Genomic DNA, 27,556 nt, shown 5'->3' with positions numbered 1-27,556 from the left:
GCAGAGAGCCAAGAGGGACTGACACCCCCGTCACACTGTTTCGATTAGCCATGTCAATGGGCTCTTCCTGTTGAGGATCAGCCTCTGGGTGTCCTGTTCTTGGCAGAGGCTTTGCTCAAGGAAAACATCCACCTCTCCTGATTGATGCCCGACAGCCTGGTCTGTCTGCTGCAGCGGTTTCCGTGCTGCCTACTGCTATTTCATATTTGAGAAGGTGCTTCGCTCTGTCTCGATCTTGATTATTCTGTCCTCTAGACTTGTGTGTGCCCCCTTTCCCTCTTCTAGACTGTAAACTCACTGTGGGCAGGGAATATATCTGTGTATTGTTATACTATACTTTTCCAAGCGCTTAATACAATTTTCTGCATGCGGTAAGCACTCAATAAATACGACTGACTGACTTTCAGGTCCCTGTGGAGTGGCTGCCTGGGTAGCCTGCTGCCTTCTGTTCTTCTCAAGTGACTGTCCATGTGGAGCTGTGCTGCTTTGAGTGTTGCTTTGAGGCTGGTGAACTCACTGTACTCCAAGACCCCTTTCTGAGGAATCTGGTCCCACCATCTGTTGCTGTGTTTGGTTGGTAGGAGATGTTGGTGAATGGCTTTAGAATCTTCCTTTTCAGTTGGTTCCAGGTCTCACGGGTTCCAGATCTCATGGCCATTGAGGAGTTCGGACACCTTGACAAGTTTGCAGATGTACAACTTTTGTATTGTATACTCTCGAGTGCCTATTACAGAGCTCCGTACATAGTAAGCACTCAATAAATACTACTGATTGATTAATAAACTGATAGACATGTACCCAAGTACATATCTTTAACACTTGGCTCCTTCCTCTCCTGTAATTTATTATAGTGTCTGCTTCACTCACTAGACTGTAAACTCCTTGTGTGCAGGGAACGTGTCTACCATCTCTATTATATTGTACTCTGTCAAGCGTTTAGTACAGTGCTCTGAACATAAGTGTTAAATAAATACCATTGATTGCTATCTTGGGCCATACTGCGAGACAGCCCTGGCATCTGCTGCACCCTGTAACCCTGCCATTTTGGAACTAGTCACTTCCTGGGCTGATGTTGTGGCAAAACTCACAATTGCTTGGTGAGATGAGACCTTCGGCCCCTCCTTTACACAACTTTTCTAGAATGCTTCATCTTCCCAAAGTGGCAGCCAATTTCATTCATTACCCTCCAATCCATCCAATAATCACGAGTGAGTTTCACTCCCCCCGCTCCCTGCCCCACACATCATTTTTCAGAGGAGGAAACTGAATCACCCATTTCTATGGCACTTGGTTTTAATCTTCCCTAAGCAGTTGGGAGAGTACAATATAACAGACACATTCCCTGCCCACCACAAGTTTGCATTCTAGAAGATGAACCTCCTTTTCAAAGAAGACATCAGTAGTGGATAGAGTATGGGTGAGGGAGTTAGGAGGATCTGGGTTCTATCTGGGTTCACACTGAGAAGCAGCGTGGCGCAGTGGAAAGAGCACGGGCTTTGGAGTCAGGGCTCATGAGTTCGAATCCCAGCTCTGCCACTTGTCAGCTGTGTGACTGTGGGCAAGTCACTTAACTTCTCTGTGCCTCAGTTCCCTCATCTGTAAAATGGGGATGAAGACTGTGAGCCCCATGTGGGACAACCTGATTCTCCTGTGTCTACCCCAGCGCTTAGAACAGTGCTCTGCACATAGTAAGCGCTTAACAAATACCAACATTATTATTCTAATCCTGACCCCAACTTGTACCTGCTGTGTGACCTCAGGCAATCATTTAACTTCTCTGTGCCTCAGTCACCTCATCTGAAAAATGGGATTAAGACTCAGCCCCATGTGGGGCATGAACTGTGTGTCCAACTTGATTAGTTTGTGTCTACTCCAGAGCTTAGTACAGTGCCTGTCAAATAGTTAGCGCTTAACAAATACCATTAAAAAATAAGTTCAACTACAAATACATGTCTGCCTAAAAAAAAACAATGCAGCATCCACAGTCCCAGGAACACTGGCACACAAGAAGTTGGTTTCTTGTTGTGTTGTACTTAGTGTTTGCAGCACTCGGTCCTGTTTTATCTTTGCCTCCTTTGTCTCTCTTTCCTAGAAAAGTTTTGGCTAAAAGAGAGTGGCTCCTTTCTTAATGATAGTGCACCAAGCTCGCTTATACTCAGCAACTGGCTCCCAGTTTTCAGCTGACACACAACAATGTCTGAGCCCTTGTATCACCATGTCTTTAAAATGCTTCCTCTGTCCTCCTTGTTTCCAGCTTCCCAATTTCAGCTCTAGCACATAGTAAGCCCTTAACAAATACCACAACTATCAAACCAATTCCCTCAGGGAGACGGACGCCCACTGAGGCTTGAAGGAAGCATTTCTTCCTTCAGCAGGTGATATGGGGATGGAATTCCTTCCCTCAGGAAACAGTACAGGTGGAAAATAGCGGCAGGTTAAAGAGGGGTTTGGGTAATTACGTGGACAAATGGGTTACTAGAGGAAAAGTTGGGAAAATTTAAAGGAAAAGCTGAGGCAATTAGATGATCTATCTCTAACTCTCCTCCTTCCTCTCCTACTACATCCCAGCTTGTACACGTCACTCCTCTCAAGACAAGCTACTCACTGAGCCTCCTTCTCCTCCAGGTCCCAACCTCTTCTGGCTGGAATGGACTAAGTGAGCTCCCCCTTCACAGCTGGCAGACCATTGCTCTCCCAGACTTCAAAGTCCTCCTAAAATCACCTCTCCTCCAGGAGAGCTTCCCTGATTAGTCTCATCGCCTCACCTGATATCCTCCACCTACTGCCACTTCAGCATTTCTGCCGTCACCCAAGCACTTGAGTCCTCAGCCCTCAGCAGTGCTTGTGCGCGTACCTTTACACTCAATTGCTTCCTCGCTAAACTGTAAACTCCTTGAAGGCAGGGATCCTATCTACCACCTCTAACGTACTCTCCCAGTGCTTGGTACAGTGCTCTTTAAGTGCTCAATAAATACCACTGATGGATCCATTAGTTTATTTTACTGTTTGCCTCCCCCAGTCAATCAATCAAGGACCTGGGTTCTAATTCTGACTCCACCACTTGTTTGCCACGTGACCTTACCACAGCAGCGTGGCTTAGGGGAAAGAGCACAGGCTTGGGAGACAGAGATCACAGGTTCAAATCCCGGCTCTGCCATTTGTCAGCTGTGTGACTGTGGGCAAGTCACTTAACTTCTCTGTGCCTCAGTTACCTCCTCTGTAAAATGGGGATTAACACTGTGAGCCTCCTGTGGGACAACCTGATTACCCTGTATCTACCCCCGTGCTTAGAACAGTGCTCTGCACATAGTAAGCGCTTAACAAATACCAACATTATTATTAGAATGGAGAAGCAGCATGGCTCAGTGGAAAGAGCATGGGCTTTGGAGTCAGGGCTCCTGAGTTCGAATCCCAGCTCTGCCACTTGTCGGCTGTGTGACTGTGGGCAAGTCACTTAACTTCTCTGGGCCTCAGTTCCCTCATCTGTAAAATGGGGATTAAGACTGTGAGCCCCACGTGGGACAACCTGATTCCCCTGTGTCTACCCCAGCGCTTAGAACAGTGCTCGGCACATAGTAAGCGCTTAACAAATACCAACATTATTATTATTATTATATGGGAAGTAGCGTGGCTCAGTGGAAAAGAGCCTGGGCTTCGGAGTCAGAGGTCATGAGTTCGACTCCCGGCTCTGCCACTTGTCAGCTGTGTGACTGTGGGCAGGTCACTTAACTTCTCTGGGCCTCAGTTACTTCATCTGTAAAATGGGAATTAACTGTGAGCCTCATGTGGGACAACCCTGTATCTACCCCAGTGCTTAGAACAGTGCTCTGCACTTAGTAAGCGCTTAACAAATACCAACATTATTATTATTATTATTATTATTATTAATTTCTATCTGCCTATAGATAGATATACCTCATATATCTATAGATATACCTCATTTATAAAATGGGGACAAATACTGTGAGCCCAGTGTGGGACACTGACTGTGTCCAACCTGATCATCATTCATCCAATCGTATTTATTGAGCACTTGCTGGGTGCAGAGCACTGTACTGAGAACTTGGGAGAGTACAATCTCTCCCAAGCTAGAGAAGCAGCATGGCTCAGTGGAAAGAGCACGGGCTTGGGAGTCAGAGGTCATGGGTTCGAATCCCGGCTCTGCCACCTGTCAGCTGTGTGACTTCGGGCAAGTCACTTAACTTCTCTGTGCCTCAGTTACCTCATCTGTAAAATGGGGATTAAGATTGTGAGCCTCACGTGGGACAACCTGATTCCACCACTTGCCAGCTGTGTGACTTTGGGCAAGTCACTTAACTTCTCTGTGCCTCAGTTACCTCATCTGTAAAATGAGGATTAAAACTGTGAGCCTCACGTGGGACAACGTGATCACCCTGTATCCCCCAGCGCTTAGAACAGTGCTTTGCACATAGTAAGCGCTTAAAAAATACCACCATTTATTTCACCCCTTTTATTAACACAACTATATTGTATCATACTGTATCATGTTGCTATATTAGCACTACTGTATTGTATCATATTGTATCATGTTGCTATATTACCGATTTCGCTTATTACTGTTTATTGTTGTCAGTGCTGCCACCCACCTCTCTGGCCTCGCCATGTCCCTCCTCCCCCCCTCCCCCCTCCCGCCCCTTCCTATCCTCCCCTTCCCCTTCCCCTTCCCCTCTCTCGCTCAGCTCTTTCCCGCTCTCTCCTCTGTCTCCTCCCCCCCGCCTCTCTCCCGCCCTTGAACCCCACTTTACCAGCGCTACCCCTCTTCCCCCTCCCCCTACTCTTCCCCCCACCAAACCCCCTCTTCACCCCCTCCCCCCTTCTCTCTTCCCCACCCATGCCCCATCCCAGTCCTCTTGTCCCACCGCCACCCCTCATCCCCCTCTCCTCGTCCAGGGCCCCGCCACCTCCTTCCCATCCAAACCCTCCCCTCCCCCCGCCCTTCTCCCCCTCCTCCCCTTGCACCCACAGCTACTTTCAAGTGTGGCCTCTGGAACCCCCGCTCTATTACAGGCAAGCTATCTTTCATCCATGACCTTTTCCTCTCCCGCTCTCTCCTCCTCCTCGCCCTTTCGGAAACGTGGCTCTCTCCCGAAGACACGGTCTCCGCCGCCTCTCTCTCCGGCGGAGGCCTCTCCTTCTCCCACTCCCCCAGACTCACCGGTAAGGGAGGAGGCGTCGGCTTCCTCCTCTCGCCCCAATGCCGCTTCCGCACTATCCCTCCTCCCCCCTCCCTCTCCTTCCCCTCCTTCGAAGCCCATATCATTCGCCTCTACCACCCACTCCAGTTACTTGTCGCCGTCATCTACCGCCCTCCCGGTCCCACCTCCGACTTCTTCAACCACCTTGACCCCTTTCTCACCTTCCTTCTCTCCTTCTCTCTGCCCACTCTGATCCTCGGAGACTTCAACATCCATACGGATGTACCCGAAGACTCCTCTGCCGCCCGCCTGCTATCCCTCCTCGACTCTGCCGACCTCCTCCTCCACCGTACCGCGCCCACTCACCGACTCGGTCACACCCTCGATCTCGTCATCTCCTACCGCTGCACTGTCTCCTCCCTCACCAACTCTGAAATCCCTCTCTCTGACCATAACCTTCTCACCTGCCTCATCTCTCACACTCCCTCCCCCTGCAAATCTTCGCTACTGCCCCACAGAGACCTCCGCTCTCTCGATCCCATCCGTCTTTCCAATAGCATCTCGCCTCACCTTGCCTCCCTGTCCTCTCTTCCCACTCTCGACGAGCGGGTCTCCGCTCTCAACTCCACCCTCTCTACTCATCTCGACTCTCTCGCCCCCCTTTCCCTCCGCCGCTCTCGCTCCACTAACCCACAGCCCTGGATCACCTCCTCCGTCCGCCTCCTACGCTCCTATGCTCGAGCTGCTGAGCGCTGCTGGCGAAAGTCCAAGCACCAAGCCGACCTCACACACTTCAAATTTATCCTTTCCTGCCTTAACTCTGCCCTCTCCTCCGCCAGGCAAAGCTTCTTCTCCTCCCTCATCGACACCCATGCCCGTCACCCCCGCCGATTGTTCCGGACCTTTAACTCTCTCCTTAGGCCCCCTGTTCCTCCCCCTCCCCCATCTCTCACCCCCAATGATCTGGCCACCTATTTCCTCACGAAAATCAACACGATCAGGTCTGAGCTCCCCAAAGTCACCCCTCCGCCTCTCCCCTCCCCCCACCAACCCCCTCCCCTACTTTCCCATCCTTCCCTGCAGTATCCTCAGAGGAGATCTCCTCCCTCCTTGCAAGTGCCACCCCCTCCACCTACGCCTCGGACCCCATTCCCTCTCACCTTATTAAAACCATCGCCCCTGCCCTCCTCCCTTCCTTAACTTCTATTTTTAACCACTCAATCTCCAAGGGCTCCTTCCCTTCTGCCTTCAAACATGCCCACGTCTCCCCCATCCTAAAAAAACCCGCTCTTGACCCCACTTCCCCCTCCAGTTATCGTCCTATCTCCCTACTACCCTTCCTTTCCAAAATCCTAGAACGAGTCGTCTACAATCGATGCCTAGAATTCCTTAACTCCCATTCTCTCCTAGACCCCCTCCAATCTGGCTTCCGTCCCCTCCACTCTACCGAGACTGCTCTCTCTAAGGTCACCCGTGACCTCCTTCTTGCCAAATCCAATGGCTCCTACTCCATTCTGATCCTCCTTGACCTCTCTGCTGCCTTTGACACTGTCGACCATCCCCTCCTCCTCCATACCTTATCTCACCTTGGCTTCACGGACTCTGTCGTCTCCCGGTTCTCCTCTTACCTCTCTGGCCGATCATTCTCGGTCTCCTACGCTGGAGCCTCCTCCCCCTCCCATCCTTTAACTGTTGGAGTTCCTCAAGGGTCAGTTCTTGGCCCTCTTCTGTTCTCCATTTACACTCACTCCCTCGGTGAACTCATCCGCTCTCATGGCTTTGACTACCATCTCTACGCAGATGACACGCAGATCTACATCTCCGCCCCTGTCCTCTCCCCCTCCCTTCAGGCTCGCATCTCCTCCTGCCTCCGGGACGGCTCCACCTGGATGTCGACCCGCCACCTAAAACTCAACATGAGCAAGACTGAGCTCCTCATCTTCCCTCCCAAACCCGGTCCGCTCCCAGACTTCTCTATCACCGTGGATGGCACGACCATCCTTCCCATCTCTCAGGCCCGCAATCTCGGTGTCATCCTTGACTCGTCCCTCTCGTTCACCCCACACATCCTATCCGTTACCAAGACCTGCCGGTTTCACCTCTACAATATCGCCAAGATCCGCCCTTTCCTCTCCACCCAGACGGCTACCTTACTATTACGGGCTCTCGTTATATCCCGGCTAGACTACTGTGTCAGCCTTCTCTCTGACCTCCCTTCCTCCTCTCTTGCCCCGCTCTGGTCTATTCTTCACTCCGCTGCCCGGCTCATCTTCCTGCAGAAACGATCTGGGCATGTCACTCCCCTTCTTAAACAACTCCAGTGGTTGCCTATCAACCTCCGCTCCAAACAAAAACTCCTCACTCTAGGCTTCAAGGCTCTCCATCACCTTGCCCCTTCCTACCTCTCCTCCCTTCTCTCTTTCTACCGCCCACCCCGCACGCTCCGCTCCTCTGCCGCCCACCTCCTCACCGTCCCTCGGTCTCGCCTATCCCGCCGTCGACCCCTGGGTCACGTCCTCCCGCGGTCCTGGAACGTCCTCCCTCCTCACCTCCGCCAAACTGATTCTCTTTCCCTCTTCAAAACCTTACTTAAAAATCACCTCCTCCAAGAGGCGTTCCCAGACTGAGCTCCTCTTCCCCCTCTACTCCCTCTGCCATCCCCCCTTTACCTCTCCGCAGCTAAAGCCTCCTTTTCCCCTTTTCCCTCTGCTCCTCCACCTCCCCCTTCCCATCCCCACAGCACTGTACTCGTCCGCTCAACTGTATATATTTTCGTTACCCTATTTATTTTGTTAATGAATTGTACATCGCCTTGATTCTATTTAGTTGCCATTGTTTTTACGAGATGTTCTTCCCCTTGACGCTGTTTAGTGCCATTGTTCTTGTCTGTCCGTCTCCCCCGATTAGACTGTAAGCCCATCAAACGGCAGGGACTGTCTCTATCTGTTGCCGACTTGTTCATCCCAAGCGCTTAGTACAGTGCTCTGCACATAGTAAGCGCTCAATAAATACTATTGAATGAATGAATGAATACCCCAGTGCTTAGAATAGTGCTCTGCAAATAGTAAGCGCTTAACAAATACCAACATCATTATTATTATTACAGTGCCTGGCATATAGTAAGCACTTAACAAATACCATTAAAAAAAATAGTATCCCTCACTAGACTGTAAGCTACTTAAGGCCTGGGATCATGCCTATCAACATTGTTGGCCTCTTCCAAGCACTCAGTACAGTGCTCTACACACAGTGAGTGCTCAGTAAATACCCTTGATTGACTGATGTCCAGGAAGACAACATTCATTCATTCATTCAAATGTAATTATTGAATGTTTCCTGCGTGCAGAGCATTATACTAAACACTTGGGAGAGTACAATATAATAATAAACAGACCCATTCCCTGCCGCAGTGAACTTACAGTCTAGAGGGGGAGACAGACATTAATATAAATAAATAAATTATTCATTCATTCATTCATTCAATAGTATTTATTGAGCGCTTAATATGTGCAGAGCACTGTACTAAGCACTTGGCAAGTCGGCAACAGATAGAGACAGTCCCTGCCATCTGACGGGCTTACAGTCTAATCGGGGGAGGCGGACAGACAAGAACAATGGCAATAAATAGAGTCAAGGGGAAGAACATCTCGTAAAAACAATGGCAACTAAATAGAATCAAGGCGATGTACAATTCATTAACAAAATAAATAGGGTAACGGAAATATATACAGTTGAGCGGACGAGTACAGTGTTGTGGGGATGGGAAGGGAGAGGTGGAGGAGCAGAAGGGAAAGGGGAAAAAGAGGGTTTAGCTGCGGAGAGGTAAAGGGGGGGGTGGCAGAGGGAGTAGAGGGAGAAGAGGAGCTCAGTCTGGGAAGGCCTTTTGGAGGAGGTGAGTTTTAAGTAGGGTTTTGAAGAGGGGAAGAGAATCAGTTTGGCGGAGGTGAGGAGGGAGGGCGTTCCAGGACCGCGGGAGGACGTGGCCCAGGGGTCGACGGCGGGATAGGCGAGACCGAGGGACGGTGAGGAGGTGGGCAGCGGAGGAGCGGAGCGTGCGGAGTGGGCAGTGGAAAGAGAGAAGGGAGGAGAGGTAGGAGGGGGCAAGGTGATGGAGACCCCTGAAGCCTAGAGTGAAAAGTTTTTGTTTTGTGTGCAGGTTGATAGTAAGTGCTTAACAAATACCATAATTATTTATGGAGAGTAATTGTCTGTTGCATTTGAGGAGGGAGGTTGTTCCAAGGTGTTCCAGCCCAGGGGGCGAGGGATGAGGGGTCTGTGGACGAGACGGACAAGATCGAGGTAGAGCAAGAGGGTTAGCATTAGAGGAGTGAAGTGTGCTGGTTGGGCTGTAGTAGGAGAGGAACGAGGTGAGATAGGAAAGGGCAAAGTGATTGAGTGCTTTGAAGCCACTGGTAAGGAGTTTTTGCTTGATGCAGAGGTTGATAGGCAACCTTTGGAGTTTTTTGAGGGGGAAGGCAGTGACATGTCCTGAACGTTTTTGTAGAGAAAGGATCTGGGCAGCAGAGTGAATTATGGACTGGAGTGGGGAGCGACAGATGGCTGGGAGGTCAGCAAGGAGGTTGACACAGTAATCAAGTCAGGATAGGATAAGTGATTATATTAACGTAGTAGCAGTCTGGTTGGAGAGGAAAGAGCTTCCTCCAACTTTGAGCTTCCTAAAACACGCCATGGCCTATCTAAGGATTTAAATGGTCCCTTCAGGTTTTCAGCTGGAGAGATGGGAGCCAGTCCTCTCTCAAGACAGAATCCTTGGGATTTCAGGTTGATTACCTTTGGCTTTCTCATGAAAAAGAATTTATTTACAAGCAAAATGAGGTGTCGCTTTGTCCGGGCCAAGAGTTCCCCCTCTGGGGCTCATAATAATGCTGATTTAGATAAGAATCCGGCAGTGTCAGTCTCAGCCTAGAGCCTATAAATAAAATCTCTGAGTCTTGGTTTCCACAAGATGCTGCTTATTCAGAACCCCCATCTCATTTTTAAAGATTTGTGTAAACTCATTCACCTCACACACCAAATGAGAAATGAATGAACACTGCTCTTTTTGAACAGAACCGTATATTTACGGAAGAAGGCTTCTTGTGTAAATAGCTGGTCTAGAATATAACTACTGAATTAGTAATGAACACCTTACAGTCCATGCTGAGGGGTGGCGATGAAAAACGTAGAATTAATGGAGGCAGGAAGAAACCCATCAAAGGAATATATTTACTCCGAACCGAAAAATGACTGAAAATGAGAGTCAGTTAATTAGGGAGGATGTAAGTCAAAAATATCAGGCTTTCATTTTTATGATAATAAAATATCACTCAACTCACCTTGCAATGGCACCTCGATTATATTTACACAGTATAAAGAAAACAATGCTATTCATCACAGCTGTGTATTGTAGGCATAATAGTAGCATTGTGTGTGTGTGTATTGAGGGAGGTAACTTGTTGGGTCTGCATGGGGCTAACTTAATGGCAGGTTGGAAATATTTTTCAGAATCCCCATGTTTCTTAAAATTGATCAATCATATTTATTGAGTACTCACTGTGTGTAGAGCACTGTACTAAGTACATGTCTGTGCGGTACGATTGAATGAATGAATGAACCCAGTTTGTATCCTTATATACTGTTGCCTCCCTTATCTATAATTTATTTTAATGTGCCTCTACCTTGCTAGATTATAAACTCCTTGAGGGCAGGGATTGCATCTACCCAGACTGTTGTACTCCCCCAAGGACTTAGTACAGTGCTCTGCATACTGGAAATGCTTGATAAGTACCTCTGAACCATTGATTGAAAGCATCATTTGATCTCAAGCCCCACAAGGTGCAGCAAAATATGCAGAGGATGCAGAAATTTAGTTCCTGAGGAGAGAAGACAGATCTAAAGCCATAGTCAGAGAAAGAGACAGAGGGGTAGACTGGGAAAGAAAGACCCAAGAAGGTCCATACACACACAGGATTCAAGGCCTCTCAACCCACACACCCCGTTTTACAAAATCTGCTCTCTTCATAGAGCGGAGCAGCATGGCACAGTGGATAGAGCATGAGCCTGGGAAGCAGGGGGTCATGGGTTTTAATCCTGCCTCCGCCACTTGTCTGCTGTGTGACCTTGGGCAAGTCACATTACTTCTCTGGGCCTCAGTTACCTCATCTGTAAATGGGGATTAAGACTGCGAGCCCCATGTGGATCAGGAACTGTGTCCAAAATGATTTGCTTATAACCACACCTGTGTTTAGTACAGTGCCTGGCACATTCATTCATTCAATAGTATTTATTGAGCACTTACTATGTGCAGAGCACTGTACTAAGCACTCGGAATGTACAATTTGGCAACAGATAGAGTCAATCCCTGCCCATTGATGGGCTTACAGTCTAATCGGGGGAGACAGACAGACAAAAACAATAGCAATAAATAGAATCAAAGGGATGTACTTCTCATTAACAAAAATAAATAGGGTAATAAAAATATATACAAATGAGCGGACGAGCACAGTGCTGAGGGGAGGGGAAGAGAGGGGGGAGGAGCAGAGGGAAAGGGGGAAGTTCAGTCTGGGAAGGCCTCTTGGAGGAGGTGAGCTCTCAGTAGGGCTTTGAAGAAGGGAAGATAATTAGTTTGGCGGTGAGGAGGGAGGGCATTCCAGGACAGCGGGAGGACGTGGGCCAGGGGTCGACGGCGGGATAAGCGAGACCGAGGGACGGTGAGGAGGTGGGCAGCAGAGGAGCGGAGCGTGCGGAGTGGGCAGTGGAAAGAGAGAAGGGAGGAGAGGTAGGAGGGGGCAAGGTGATGGAGACCCCTGAAGCCTAGAGTGAAAAGTTTTTGTTTTGTGTGCAGGTTGATAGTAAGCGCTTAACAAATACCATAATTATTTTTTCACCTGTCACCCCTCCCTAGCTCCCTCTCTTTGCTCTTCTAAGCTCACTTCCAACTGTTCACTTCTTCCACCTTTGTCCCACACAGTTCTCCTGCCCTAAATCCTATGGGTGACAGCTGAAGCGGGACAGAAACCTTTAACACTAACAGCACACAGGGAAAGTTGGAGGCAGGCTGGCCAGAATATCTCAGAGGGAAGCAAGAGCTGATTTAGTTTCACACAGCAATCAATTAATCAGTGTTATTTACTGAGCATTTATTCTGCTCAGGACACTGTACTAAATGCTTGGCAGAGCACCACTGAGTTGGTAGACTTGATCTTGGCAATCTGGAGCTTGGTTTGGGGGGAAAGTCACCTAGTGTTTGTTTTTTGGTTTTTTTAGTTTAAGTACTTACTATGTGCTAGGCACTGTACTAAGTGCAGAGGTAGATAAAGAGTAATCAGGTTGGACACAGTCCATGTCCCACGTGAGGCTCACAGTCTTAATCCCTATTTTACATTTGAGGGAACTGAAGCACAGAGACAAGTTAAGTGACTTGCCTAAGGTCACACAGCGGTCAAGTGACAGAATCAGAATTAGAACCCAGGTCCTTCTGACTCCCAGGCCTGTGCTCTCTATCCTTTAGGCCATGCTGCAATCTCAGAACCAAGCTATAAGTCAACACCCTTTCATTGTTCAGCCACCCACAGCAGGCTGCTCAGCCCTTCATCAGCTAAAATAAAAGATAAAAATAAACGAATCAAAGGGAACATAAAGAAGATAGTTCTCTCAATTATTCCAGCTCTACTTTATTGTACTCTCCCAGTTGCTTTGTTCTATGCTCTGCACACAGTAAGCACTCAATCAATACTATCATTTGCTTGAATGATTTATTGATCGGATGACATGTCTCTGGGTGGGGTGTGGAGGAGGGGTGCTCCTTGACCCTTCTGAGGTCAGAAGACAGACCCTTTCTGCACGACAACATGTTAATCAGGCTAAATCCTTTAAGATGACTCCCAAAACAAGTGGTTTATATCAGCTCCTGATTGTTTTCTTCATAGTTTAAACTATAGTTTAAACTATGAAGTCGCTGGATTTTTACGAGATGTTCTTCCCCTTGACTCTGTTTAGTGCCATTGTTCTTGTCTGTCCGGCTCCCCCGATTAGACCGTAAGCCCGTCAAACGGCAGGGACTGTCTCTATCTGTTGCCGACTTGTTCATTCCAAGCACTTAGTACAGTGCCCTGCACATAGTAAGCGCTCAATAAATACTATTGAATGAACGAATGAGGAAAATTAAAGCCGAAGCCTCCCTGGAGCCAGGGTGTGGCTGGGGGATGGAGAGGCCTCCTTGGATGGGGTGGAATCTAGGGCCACCATACTGCCCACCACATCACAATCCCATACCGCATCACAGTCCCGCACCACGTCACAAACTACACCACATCACAATCTCACACTGCATCACAATCCCACTGTCTGCATAGCCATAGCTGTCCCGGCTCCTCAGGGAGCAGACCCACTGGGGGCAGGACAGGAGGGGTGGGAGCCAGGGCCTCCACTACCGCCTACTGTGTCACAATGCCAGCTGCACCATGTCACAATTCCATACTGCATCATAATCCCCATGTCACGTCTCCACAGCTGCCTGGCTCCTCAAGGGCAGGACATAAAGGCCTCTGTGGGAAGGGGTGGGAGCCAGGGCCACCACTACTGCCCACTATGTCACAATCCCCCACCACTACATCACAATCTCACAGCACATCATGGTCGAACATCCCCTTCTCCTCTGCACTTTATCTCACCTTGACTTCACAGACTCCATCCTCTCCTGGTTCTCTTATCTCTCTGGCCGTTCATTCTCGGTCTCCTTCATGGGCTCCTCCTCCCCGTCCCATCCACTAACTGTAGGGGTTCCTCAAGGGTCAGTTCTTGGCCCTCTTCTCTTCTCCATCTATACTCACTCCTTTGGTGAACTCATTCACTCCCACGGCTTCAACTATCATCTCTACGCAGATGACACCCCCTCCAGGTGACATCTCCTCCCCTGTTCTCTTTCCCTACCTCCAGGCTCGTATCTCCTCCTGCCTCTAGGACGTCTCCACCTGGATGTCTGCCCATCGCCTAAAACTCAGCATGCTAAAACTGAGCTCCTTATCTTCCCTCCCAAACCCTGTCCTCTCCCTGACCTCCCTGTCATTGTGGACGGCACGACCATCCTTCCTGTCTCCCAGGCCCGCAACCTTCGTGTCATCCTTGACTCTGCTCTCTCATTCACCCCACACATCCAATCTGTCACCCACACCTGCCAGTCTCACCTTCACAGTATCGCCAAGATCCGCCCTTTCCTCTCCACCCAAACTGCTACCGTGCTGGCACAAGCTCTCATAATATCCTGACTGGATTATTGTGTTAGCCTCCAATGATGTGTATATCTCTATGATTCTATTTATCTTGATGATGTTGTTTTGTTTTGTTCTGTTTTGCTTTGCTGTGTGTCTCCCCCGTTTAGACTGTGATCCCATTATTGGGCAGGGATTATCTCTATCTGTTGCCAAATTGTATGTTCCAAGCACTTTGTACAGTGCTCTATACATAGTAAGTGCTCAATAAATACTATTGAATGAATTAATCCCATATCACATCACAATCCCGAGCCACTTCATGATCCCACAATACATCACAATCCCACACCACATCACAATCCCACACTGCATCATAATCCCTCTGTCCATGTTGCCACAGTTGCCCAGGCTCCTCAGGGAGTGGAGCTGCAGGCCGGCAAGAGGACGGAGTGGCCTCTGTCTGTCCACTGCGTCACAATCCCCCACTATGTCACGATCCCACACTGCATCACAATCCCCCTGTTTTCAGGGAGCGAAGCCACAGGGGTGGGAGGTGGGAGGGGCAGAAAGGTATCTGCAGGAGGGTTGGGAGCCAGTTCTCCGGGTGTGGACAGCTGTTTAAGATACTGCCACTCTGCGTCACAATCCCATATCACCTCACAATCCCTCTATTCTAGCTGCTGCTCCCTCTTTTCCTCCACCCCCTGCCCCCTGGGGACAGGGAGCAGGTGTAGGCGGAGGAGGGGACCACTGGGAGGGGGATAGAGAGACCATTCCAGTAGCAGGTATGGGGGGAGGGGCCTGGCTGGTATCAGCTTGGGTCATGCAACTGGCAGATGTCAATCATAGGGGGCATGGTGCCATGTTGGGTGGTAATTCACCTATTCCACTAGGGATTGGGAGATCTCATACGATGCTTAGACACAATTGTAATCCAGTCAAATACCTCTTGTGCAAATCACACATCACATCCTGTCACATGAAAACACAGAGCAGTGTGGTCTAGAGGAAAGATCACAGGCCTAGGAGTCAAAGGAGCTGGGTTTGAATCCTAGCTCTGCCAGTTGCCTGTTATGTGAACTAAGGCAAGGAACTTCACTTTTCCATACCTCGTCTGTAAAATGGGGATTCAATACCTGTTCTCCCACCTATTTAGGACTATGAGCCTCATGTGGGGCTAGGATTGAGTCCGACCTGATTAGGTTGTATCCTCCCCAGCATTTACTATAGTGTTTTTGCACAGAGCAGAAGCCTAACAAACATCATTAATAAGTTTGTCTCCACAGTCTTTGCTAAAACAGACATTGTATTAAGTTCAGGAAGTGTGAAATTACAAAAATAGCAGGGATCCAGGCCCCAGAGTTTGGAGTCTCCTGGTGGATTCAGGGCAATACCTGGGGCTCTCTAAAGACCTACAAGTGTTGGTAGAAGGTTCCCAGCAGAAAGAGCCCAGGACTGGGAGTAGGGAAACTGGGTTCAAATCCCAACTTGGTCACCGACCTACTGTGCTACCAGAGGCACTTAAACCTTCTGGACTTCAGTTTCCTCATCTGTAAAATGGTTTAAGATAGAATATGAGCCCCTTGTGGGTTAGGAACTGTGTCTAACATCATAATCTTGCACCTACCCCAGTGTTTAGCACATCGTAAGTGCTTAATAAATGTAATAGTTATGAAGTCCTCTAGTCACTTCAGACCACCAAATGACCCTTGATGGGGAAAATACACCCTGAGTTGGGGTCTCCTTCAGCCAACAGGAGACACATTTCCTTAGGCCGCCAAAATTGGATGCTGAATTAAACTGGAAACTTTTCTTGTCAAGAGTCACGTTGGAGGTACAGAGAGATGGACCTGATATAATCTCTCTTCCACCTGTAAGATTTCAAGATGTCACTTCCATTCCCAGGAACGATGACAGCAGGTGTCCCAAAGGCAGCTAATAGAGCCCATCCGAGTGTCTAATAATACTAGCAGCCAGTAGAATTAAAGATATAAAGCTCCTACTAGACATCTCGAGAAGCATGAGAAGTGTGAGAAGCAGCGTGGCTTAGTGGATAGACCACAGGCCTGAGAGTCAGAAGATCATGGGCTCTAGTTCCGGCTCCACCAATGTCTGCTATGTGACCTTGGGCAAGTCACTTCACATCTCTGGGCCACAGTTACCTCATCTGTAAGATTGGGAGTAAGAGTGTGAGCCCTACGTGGGACGGGGACTGTGTCCAACCTAACTAATTTGTATCTACCCCAGTGCTTGGCACATAGTGAGTGCTTAACAAGTACCATAATTATTATTATTATTACATCAGGAGCAGGGTGAAGGCTGCTAGAATATGCACAATCCAATGCTTTGCAGCCCAAATGAATCATTTACATCCTGTCCAAAGACAGTTACATATCTCCCCCTAGCCTTCACCTTTATTAACACACCTGTTAGAAGGCGGGTTGAAATTTTTTTTCATTTTCCTTGATTAAATTCCAATCTTTATTCTCCTCTCTGTCTTACCTCCAGAGAAAATTATTCTTATGCCTGAACTGCTTTAAAAAAGGCAACATAGATGTTAAACTGTGAGGGTTTAGCCCATTCGTTTTCTAATAATATTGGCCGTGGTATTTGCTAAGCGCTTAATATGTGTGGAGCGCTGGGCTAAATGCTGGGGCAGATATAAGATGATCAGATCGGCTCAGTCCTTGTCCTATAGGGAGCTCACAGTTTAAGCGGGAGGGAGAATGGGTATTTAATCCCCTTTTTACAGATTAGGAAGCTGAGGTCTAAGAAGTTAAATGATTTGCCCAATGGATGTTTGCACTCTAATAATCACTACTAACACATCACTCTATGTATTTGAAAATATCAGTGAAAGCTGCATTCAGAGATGTTATTTAGGGATGGAATTAGATAGAAAAATTTAGAAGTTCGGATCAAAAGTCAAATGGTGAATCATTACCTATTTCACAGTTCTACCTCTTCCCCTCATTTTCATTTACTTTCACATTCATTCATTTGTTCAATTGTATTTATTGAGCACTTACAGTGTGGAGACCACTGTATTAAGCACTTGGGAGAATACAATACTACAATAAACAGACACATTCCCTGCCCACAGCGAGCTTCACATCTGTCTCCCCCACTAGATTGAGGGCAAGGATTGTGTCTACCAACTCCACTTCCTGCTTTCTATCAATCCTCAACTCCACTGACTTCCTGCTGCACACCACCTCACCCACTCACCGACTTGGACACACCCTCAATCTCAGCATCTCTAGTCACTGTATAATATCTACCCACACCAACTCTGAAAACCCACTCTCCGACCACAACCTCATCACCTGCCTTCTCTCCCACACTCCCCCTCTCAGGAAATCTGTCCTGTTCCCTCACAGAGACCTTGAATCTTTTGACCACACCCAATTTTTACAAATCATCATGCCCTGTTTAGTCTTCATACCTAAACTACCTTCCCTTGACAACTAAATTGATGCCCTCAAAACCGCCCTCTCTACTGAACTCAACTCACTCACTCCCCTATCCCTTCACCGATCTGCTATCACTAAATCTCCTATCACTAACCCACAGACTGCTTCCTTAGCTCCTGTGCACAAGTGGCAGAGTGCTGCTGATGGAAATTATATTTCACACTGACCCCGTCCACTTCAGGTTCATCCTTGCCTGCTTTAGCTCTGCCCTCTCCTCTGCCCTCTCCTCTGCCCAACAAAATTTGACTCCCATGCCCATGCCCTTCACCTGTTGTTTCAGACAGTTAATCCCTCCCTGTCCGCTCCCCTATCTCTTACCACAAGTGGCCTGGCCACACACTTTATTGAGAAATTGAAACCATCAGGTATGATCTATAAGCTTTCAATAAATATGATTGAATGAATAAATCTCCCTAAACTCTGCCCTGCTCCTCTACAATCCCTCCCATGTCTTGCCCCTTCTTCAACTTTCCCCTCTTGCCCAGCAGTATCTCTAGAGGAGATCATCCTGAGTCCTCTCAAAATCCATTCCCTCCATCTCCACATCCACCCCCAACACACTGCACCTTATCAAGGTGCTTGGCCCCTCACTTCTTCCCTCTCTGACCACCATTTTCAACAGTTCATTCTCCAGTGGCTTCTTCTCCATTGCTTTCAAACATGCTCATGCCTCCCTTATCCTAAAAAAACCCTTCACTTAATTCCATGGCTCCCTCCAGTTATCACTCCAACTCCCTCCTACCATTCCTCTCCTAACTCCTTGAGCAAGTTGTCTGTACCCACTGTCTCCATTTCCTCTCCTCCAATTCTCTCCTTTTCCCCCACCAATCTGGTTTCCACCCCTTCACTTCACAGAAACTCCTCTCTCGAAGGCTGCCAATGATCTCTTCTTTTCCAAGTACAACAGCCTCTACTCCATCCTAATCCTCCTCAATCCTCCCTCTGCTCTACCACCTTCCCCACCCCACAGTACTTGTGTATATTTGTACATATTTATTATTCTATATATTTTATTAATAATGTGTATATATCTTTATCTATCTATTTTGATGCTATTGATGCCTGTTTTGTTTTATTTCATTTTATTCTTTGTAATAATAATAATAATGTTGGTATTTGTTAAGCGCTTACTATGTGCCGAGCACTGTTCTAAGCGCTGGGGTATTCATTCAATAGTATTTATTGAGCGCTTACTATGTGCAGAGCACTGTACTAAGCGCTTGGGGTAGACATAGGGGAATCAGGTTGTCCCACGTGGGGCTCACAGTCTTAATCCCCATTTTACAGATGAGGGAACTGAGGCACAGAGAAGTTAAGTGACTTGCCCACAGTCACACAGCCGACAAGTGGCAGAGCTGGGATTCGAACTCATGAGCCCTGACTCCAAAGCCCGTGCTCTTTCCACTGAGCCACGCTGCTGCTCTTTGTCTGCCCCTTCTATTCATTCATTCATTCATTCATTCAATAGTATTTATTGAGCGCTTACTATGTGCAGGGCACTGTACTAAGCGCTTGGGATGAACAAGTCGGCCACAGATAGAGACAGTCCCTGCCGTTTGACGGGCTTACAGTCTAATAGGGGGAGACGGACAGACAAGAACAATGGCAATAAATAGAGTCAAGGGGAAGAACATCTCGTAAAAACAATGGCGACTAAATAGAATCAAGGAGATGTACAATTCATTAACAAAATAAATAGGGTAATGGAAATATATACAGTTGAGCGGACGAGTACAGTGTTGTGGGGATGGGAAGGGAGAGGTGGAGGAGCAGAGGGAAAAGGGGAAAAAGAGGGTTAAGCTGCGGAGAGGTAAAGGGGGGATGGCAGAGGGAGTAGAGGGAGAAGAGGAGCTCAGTCTGGGAACGCCTCTTGGAGGAGGTGAGTTTTAAGTAGGGTTTTGAAGAGGGAAAGAAAAACAGTTTGGCGGAGGTGAGGAGGGAGGGCGTTCCAGGACCGCGGGAGGACGTGACCCAGGGGTCGACGGCGGGATAGGCGAGACCGAGGGACGGTGAGGAGGTGGGCGGCAGAGGAGCGGAGCGTGCGGGGTGGGTGGTAGAAAGAGAAGGGAGGAGAGGTAGGAAGGGGCAAGGTGATGGAGAGCCTCGAAGCCTAGAGTGAGGAGTTTTTGTTTGAAGCGGAGGTTGATAGGCAACCACTGGAGTTGTTTAAGAAGGGGAGTGACATGCCCAGATCGTTTCTGCAGGAAGATGAGCCGGGCAGCGCAGTGAAGAATAGACTGGAGCGGGGCGAGAGAGGAGGAAGGGAGGTCAGAGAGAAGGCTGACACAGTAGTCTAGCCAGGATATAACGAGAGCCCATAACAGTAAGGTAGCCGTTTGGGTGGAGAGGAAAGGGCAGATCTTGGCGATATTGTAGAGGTGAAACCGGCAGGTCTCGGTAACGGATAGGATGTGTGGGGTGAACGAGAGAGACGAGTCAAGGATGACACCGAGATTGCGGGCCCGAGAGACGGGAAGGATGGTCCTGCCATCCACGGTGATAGAGAAGTCTGGGAGAGGACCGGGTTTGGGAGGGAAGATGAGGAGCTCAGTCTTGCTCATGTTGAGTTTTAGGTGGCGGGCCGACATCCAGGTGGAGATGTCCCGGAGGCGGGAGGAGATGCGAGCCTGAAGGGAGGGGGAGAGGACAGGGGCAGAGATGTAGATCTGCGTGTCATCTGCGTAGAGATGGTAGTCAAAGCCGTGAGAGCGAATGAGTTCACCGAGGGAGTGAGTGTAAATGGAGAACAGAAGAGAGCCAAGAACTGACCCCTGAGGAACTCCAACAGTTAAAGGATGGGAGGGGGAGGAGGCTCCAGCGAAGGAGACCGAGAATGACCGGCCAGAGAGGTAAGAGGAGAACCAGGAGAGGACGGAGTCCGTGAAGCCAAGGTGAGATAAGGTATGGAGGAGGAGGGGATGGTCGACAGTGTCAAAGGCAGCAGAGAGGTCAAGGAGGATTAGAATGGAGTAGGAGCCATTGGATTTGGCAAGAAGGAGGTCACGGGTGACCTTAGAGAGAGCAGTCTCGGTAGAGTGGAGGGGACGGAAGCCAGATTGGAGGGGGTCTAGGAGAGAATGGGAGTTAAGGAATTCTAAGCATCGATTGTAGACGACTCGTTCTAGGATTTTGTAAAGGAAGGGTAGTAGGGAGATTCTAGAATGGGAGCCCACTGTTGGATAGGGATTGTCTCTATCTGTTGCTGAATTGTACTTTCCAAGCACTTAGTACAGTGCTCTGCATTGAGTAAGTGCCCAATAAATACAATTGAATGAATGAATGAATGATAGTGACTTGCCCAAGGTCACAGGGGAGACAAGTAGCAGAGCTGGGATTAGAACCCTGGTCCTTCTGATTCCCAGGCCTGTGCTCTATCCACTAGGTCATGCTGCTCCTCAGTGTTAGCAATTGTTGCTCGCTAAGTACAAACCCTGGCCTAATGATGATACTGTTCCTGCAGTTTGATCCGTTAAGGAAGAGTTTTGTTAATGTGCAGGCCTCTGGGGGATCAGAAGGGGAAAGCAACTGGCATAAAATATTCAGAAAGAAAGGTAGAATGATGTCATTACTAATTAAGAACCACAGATGTGCTTTTTAGAAAGAAATATTCTGGATGAGAAGCATGTGGGAGGGATATGACATTATAAGAGAGCTGGCCTTGTGTCTAACTATGCAGGCACATTCAGAATCAACCATCTTAGGACCACAGTCATCAGATGTACATTATAAGTCTTATGGTTATTGACTGCTGCTTCTTCATAATCCATCACTGCACTATCGAATCAAAACAATGCCGAAGTAAAGCCTAAAATAGTCTTACTACAGGAAGTGCTGCTGTCCCTTTCTCGCTATGGTTTTGGATATCAATATTTGATGCTCTACCACATACTTTAAATAACAGCTTTGGATATTCTACTGTGTACCCAACTTGGAGTGTCTGTTTCTGATTATTCTACCATATACACTCTTTTTTAACATTTTACCATATGAATAGCTTTGGCATGGCTTAGTGGAAAGAGCATGGGCTTGGGAGTCAGAGATCGTGGGTTCTAATCCCGGCCCTGCCACTTATCAGCTGTGTGACTTTGGGCAAATCACATAACTTCTCTGTTACCTCATCTGTAAATTGGGGATTAAGACTGTGAGCCCTGTGTTGGACAACCTGATTACCTTGTATCTACCCAGTGCTTGACACATAGTAAAGGCTTAACAAATATCATTATTATTATTATTATTCTATCCTACTCTGCTGCATCATACTCTCCCAAATGCTTAGTACTGTGCCCTGCATATAGTATGAGCTCAACAAATAGCATTGATGATGATGACGATGATATATCAGTCACTTGCATTTATTGAACCCCTACTGTTTGCTGAGCACTGTACTAAGCTCTTGGAAGAGCACACTACAACAGAGTTAGTAGACATGTTCCCTGCCAACAGTGAATTTACAGTCTAGAAGGGGATGCAGGCATTAATATAAATAAATAAATTATGAATATGTACATAATTGCTATGGGGCTGAGGGAGGGGCGAATAAAACGTGCAAATCCAAGTTCAAGGGTGACATATAAGGGAGTGGGGAAACAAGGGAAATCAGGACTTAGTCGGGGAAGGTCTTTTGGAAGAGATGTGCTTTTAATAAGTCTTTGAAAGTGAGGAAAGTGATCATCTGAAGGATATGAAGAGGGAGGACATTCCAGGCCAGAGGCAAGACATGGGCAAGAGGTCAGGGGCGAGGCGGATGAGATAGAGGTTCAGCGAGTAGGTTAACATTAAAGGAGCGAAGTGTACGGACTGAGTCGTAGTAGGAAAGCAGCAAGGTAAGGTAGAAGGGGACAAGGTGATTGACTCCTTTAAAGGCTATGGTAAGGACTTTTGGATGTCTGGATGTCCAAACTATACAGTTCGGAGTATCTGCTCCACCTTCAGCAAGTAGATAGAGCAGCAACCGTGAGGAAAATGATCCGGGCAACAGAGTGAGGTACGGACGGTAGAGTGGAGAGGCAGAAGGACGGAAGTTCGGTGAGGAAGCTAATGCAGTAAGCAAGGTGGGATATAATGAGCTTCTGGAACAAGATGGTGGCTGTTTGGATGGAGAGGAAGAAGCAGACCCTAAAGATGTTGTGGTGGCAGAATGAATATGGGAACTGGAGGAAAGAGAGGAATCAGATCTATAAATTATATATCATAAACCATTCATTTATATTACTATCTGTCTCCCCCTCCAGATTGTAAGCTCATTTTGGGCAGGGAATGTGTCTATCAGCTCTCTTGTATTGTACTCTCCCAAGCGCTTTGCACACAGTAAGCGTTTAATAAATTCGATTGAATGAATGACTTAGTGCAGTGCTCTGCGCACAGTAAGCACTCAGTGCATACCATTGATGATAGGTCAAAGATAAGGCTAAGGTTGTGGGCTTGACAGACCCGAAGGATGTGGTGCTGTCAACTAAGATGGAAAAATTAGGTGGAGAAGATTTGAGAAGGCAGATGAGGAGTTCAGTTTTGTAGCCTCCATGCAAAAAGTGACTGAGCAATTTGTACTGAGGGCAAAGAAAATAAACTTAACTAGCAATGAAGCTATTGTGATTTTTTAGGGTCATTTGTACATTTAACCAAAATAAGTAAATATGGGCTTTACATTGTACTCATTTCTTTATTTTCATGTCAAATTGTAAGCTCCTTGAGGGCAGGGACCATGACTCTTATTCAACAATTCTCATCCAAGTGCTCAGTAGGGTGTTTGGCAAACAATCAGCGCTCAATAAATACTATTGATTGACTGACAGATTGTTTATTTGTTTAGCATGGGCTTGGAGAGCACTTGGAGAGCATTTTAGACCACCACAGTCCTTCTCAAACTCTGTCCAGTGGAACCAAAACCACTCACTCTCTCTCATGTGTTTAAATAAGCCTTTGGTTTAATAATGTTGGTATTTGTTAAGCGCTTACTATGTGCCGAGCACTGTTCTAAGCGCTGGGGTAAACACAGGGGAATCAGGATGTCCCACGTGGGGCTCACAGTCTTAATCCCCATTTTACAGATGAGGTAACTGAGGCACAGAGAAATTAAGTGACTTGCCCACAGTCACACAGCTGACAAGTGGCAGAGCTGGGATTCGAACTCACGACCTCTGACTCCAAAGCCCGTGCTCTTTCCACTGAGCCATGCTGTCTGCAGAAACCACTTTGACACTTCTAATGCAGCCTAATAATAAATAATAATAATTATGGAACTTATTAAGCACTCACAGTGTGCCAAGTCATGTCCTGAGTACTGGAGTAGATACACTGGGAACAGTTCACTCCCTTTTATGGTTTTGGAAGCAGCTGTGGGCTGCATGGTGAACATAAAGAAGAAATAATCAAATAGGTTTAATATGGGACCAGTCTCGCAGTCTCCTGCCACAAATAACTTGCATCAGGCCTATAAGCTTTTTGAGGGCAGGGACTGTTTCTCTTAGTTGTACTCTTCCAAGTGCTTAGGATCTTGCTCCCACTACCTTATCTCGTAACTCTCCTACTACAATCCAGTCGGCACACTTTGCTCCTCTAATGCCAATCAACTCATTCTACCTAAATCTCGTCTATCTTGCCGCCGATCTCTCACCCGTGTCCTGAATCTGGCCTGAAATGCTCTCCCTCTTCATATGTGACGGACAATTATTCTCTCTGGCTTCAAAACCTTATTGAAGGCATGTCTCCTCCAAGAGGTCTTCCCTGAATAAGCCCTCTTTTTCTCTTTTCTCACTCTCTTCTGCATCTCCATGATTTGCTCCCTTTAGTCATCCCCTCTCCAACCCCACAGCACTTAGGTACATATCCGTAATTTATTTATTTATATTAATATCTGCCTCCCCTTCCAGACTGTAAGCTTGCTGTGGGCAGGGAACAAGTCTACCCACTCTGTTGTACTGTACTCTCCCAAGAGCCTAGAACAGTGCTCTGCACACAGGAAGTGCTCAATCAATATAATTGATTGACAGTACTCTGCACACTAAAGGTGTTGACCCACAGCAGGAGTTGAGGGCCTGTTTTCCTGGGACAGAGAGGTGGACATCAGTGGAATCACCCGTAGCCCAGGGCACCTGTGAGACCAGTTGCTCCAGTGCCTGCCCCCCACTGCCAATCAATCAATCGATCAATCAATCATTGGTGTTTATTGAGTACTTACTGTATGCAGAGCACTGTATTAAGTGCTTGGGAGAGTACAGTACAACAGACTTGATAGACTCGTTCCCTGCCTACAATAAGCTTCAAGTCCAGAAGGGAAGACAGAGAAGGAGGAGGAGAAGGATGAGGAGGAATAGGAGGAGGAGAATGAAGGCGAGGATAAGGAGAGGGAGGAGGAGGAGGAGGGGGAAGAGGAAGAGAAGAAGAATTGTGGTATTTGTTAAGTGCTTACTATGTGCCAGGAACTGTACTAAGCACTGGGGGTAGATATAAGATAATCATGTTAGACACAGTCCCTTTCTCATATAGGGCTCCCAGTCTCAATCCCTATTTTACAGATGAGGTAACTGAGGCAAAGATACAGATATGAAGGTGAAGGGGGTTCCAGGTCCAAGAAGGGACTTGGGCAAAGGGTCTATGGTGGATTAGGCGAGATCAAGGCCAAGAGAGTAGGTCGGTGCTATAGGAGTGAAATGTACTAAGTGGGTTGTTGTAGGAGATCAGCAAGGTAAGGTAAGAGGGTGAGGGGTGACTCGATGCCTTACGGGTGATGGTGAGGAGTTTCTGTCTGATGTGGCTGTGGATGGGCAACAGTTGGAGGTTTTTGAGGAGTGGGAAGATATGGACTTAACAATTTTTCAGAAAAAAGATCTGGGCAGAGGGATGGAATATACACTGGAGAGAAAAAAGACAGGAGACAGGGAGGTCAGCAAAGAGACTGATGCAGTAGAGAAAGAGGGAAATGATCAGTGCTAGGATCAGCATGGTAGCATTCATCCACTCATTCATTCATTCAATCATATTTGTTGAAGGCTTACTGTGTGTCCAGTACTGTACTAAGTACTTGGGAGAATTCAACACAACCATAAACGGACACACTCTCTTCCCACTACAAGTTTACAGTCTAGGGGGAGATAGACATTCATTCAATCAACTGTATTTATTGAGAGCTTACTATGTGCAGAGCACTGTACTAAGCTCTTGGAAAGTACAGTTCAGCAACAAATAGAGAAAATCCCTACCCAACAACGGACTCACAGTCTAGAAGGGGGAAGACAGACAACAAAACAAAACAAGTAAACAGGCATCAATATAAATAAACATAATTATAGATATATACATATCATTAATAAAAATAGAATAATAAATATGTACATATAAGATAAATAAGTAGATGGAGAGGAAAAGATAGATTCTAGAGATGTCATGAAGGTAGAACAGAAAGGATTTTGTTAGATTGAATGTGCGGGGTGAATTCATTCATTTGATAGTATTTATTGAGCACTTATCACGTGCAAGGCATTGTACTAAGCACTTGGAATATACAATTTGGCAACAGATAGAGACAATCCCTGTCCAATGAAAGGTTTTTCAGTCTAATTTGGGGAGACAGACGGACAAAAACAAGACAACGTGAATGAGAGAGGAGTCTAGGATAATATCATAGTTACAGCCTTGTGAAACAGGGAGGATACTGGTGTATTGTTCTTGTCTGTCCGTCTTCCCCGATTAGACTGTAAACCCGTCAGAGGGCAGGGACTGTCTCTATCTGTTACCAATTTGTACATTCCAAGCGCTTAGTACAGTGCTCTGCACATAGTAAGCGCTCAATAAACACTATTGAATGAATGAATGAACCAATGGTGTTAGAAAAGTCAAGGGGAGAACGGGTTTTGGGTGGGAAGATGAGGAGTTCTATTTCGGACATGTTGAGTTTCAGGTGTCAGTGTGGGATAATCTAAGTAGAGATGCCCTGAAGGCAGGAGGAAATGAGAGACTGCAGAGAAGGAGGGAGATCAAGGCTGGAGATGGAGATTTGGGAATCATCCACCTAGAGATGGCAGTTGAAGCTGTGGAAGAAAATACGTCCTCCAAGGGAGTGGGTATCAATGGAGAATAGGAGGGAACCCAGAACTGAACCTTGAGTCACCCCTACAGATAGAGGGTGGGAGACAGAGGAGGAACCTGTGAAAGAGACTGAGAAGGAGCAGTCAGAGAGCTAGGAAAAGAACCAGGAGAAGACAGTGTCGGTGACGCCAGAGTTAAATACTGTTTCCAGGAGAAGAGGGTGGTCAGTCAATCAACCAATGGTATTTATTGATCACTTAATGTACTAAGTGCTAGGGAGAGTAGAGTACACAAGAGTTGGCAGCATTGTTCTCCGTCCACAGTGAGTTTACAGTCTAGAGGGGGAGCCAGACAATAATACGAATAATTTATATTATATAATTTAAAGGTATGTACGTAAGTGCTGTGGGGTTGAGGGCGGGACAAATATCAAATGTCCGAAGGCCTTGAAGGCAGCAGAAACGTCGGATAAGGATGGAGTCAAGGTCATTGGATTTGGCAAGAAGAAGGTCATTGGTGACCTTAAAGAGGGTCGAGGGAAGAATTGGAGAAGTGGGAGCAGTGAGTGTAGATAATAATAATAATGTTGGTATTTGTTAAGCGCTTACTATGTGCAGAGCACCGTGCTAAGCGCTGGGGTAGATACAGGGTAATCAGGTCGTCCCACGTGAGGCTCACAGTTAATCCCCAT

This window comes from Ornithorhynchus anatinus, chromosome 1 (assembly GCF_004115215.2).
Source record: "Ornithorhynchus anatinus isolate Pmale09 chromosome 1, mOrnAna1.pri.v4, whole genome shotgun sequence".
In the NCBI taxonomy this organism is placed as follows: Eukaryota; Metazoa; Chordata; class Mammalia; order Monotremata; family Ornithorhynchidae; genus Ornithorhynchus; species Ornithorhynchus anatinus.
Note: the sequence above shows the minus strand (reverse complement) of the source record.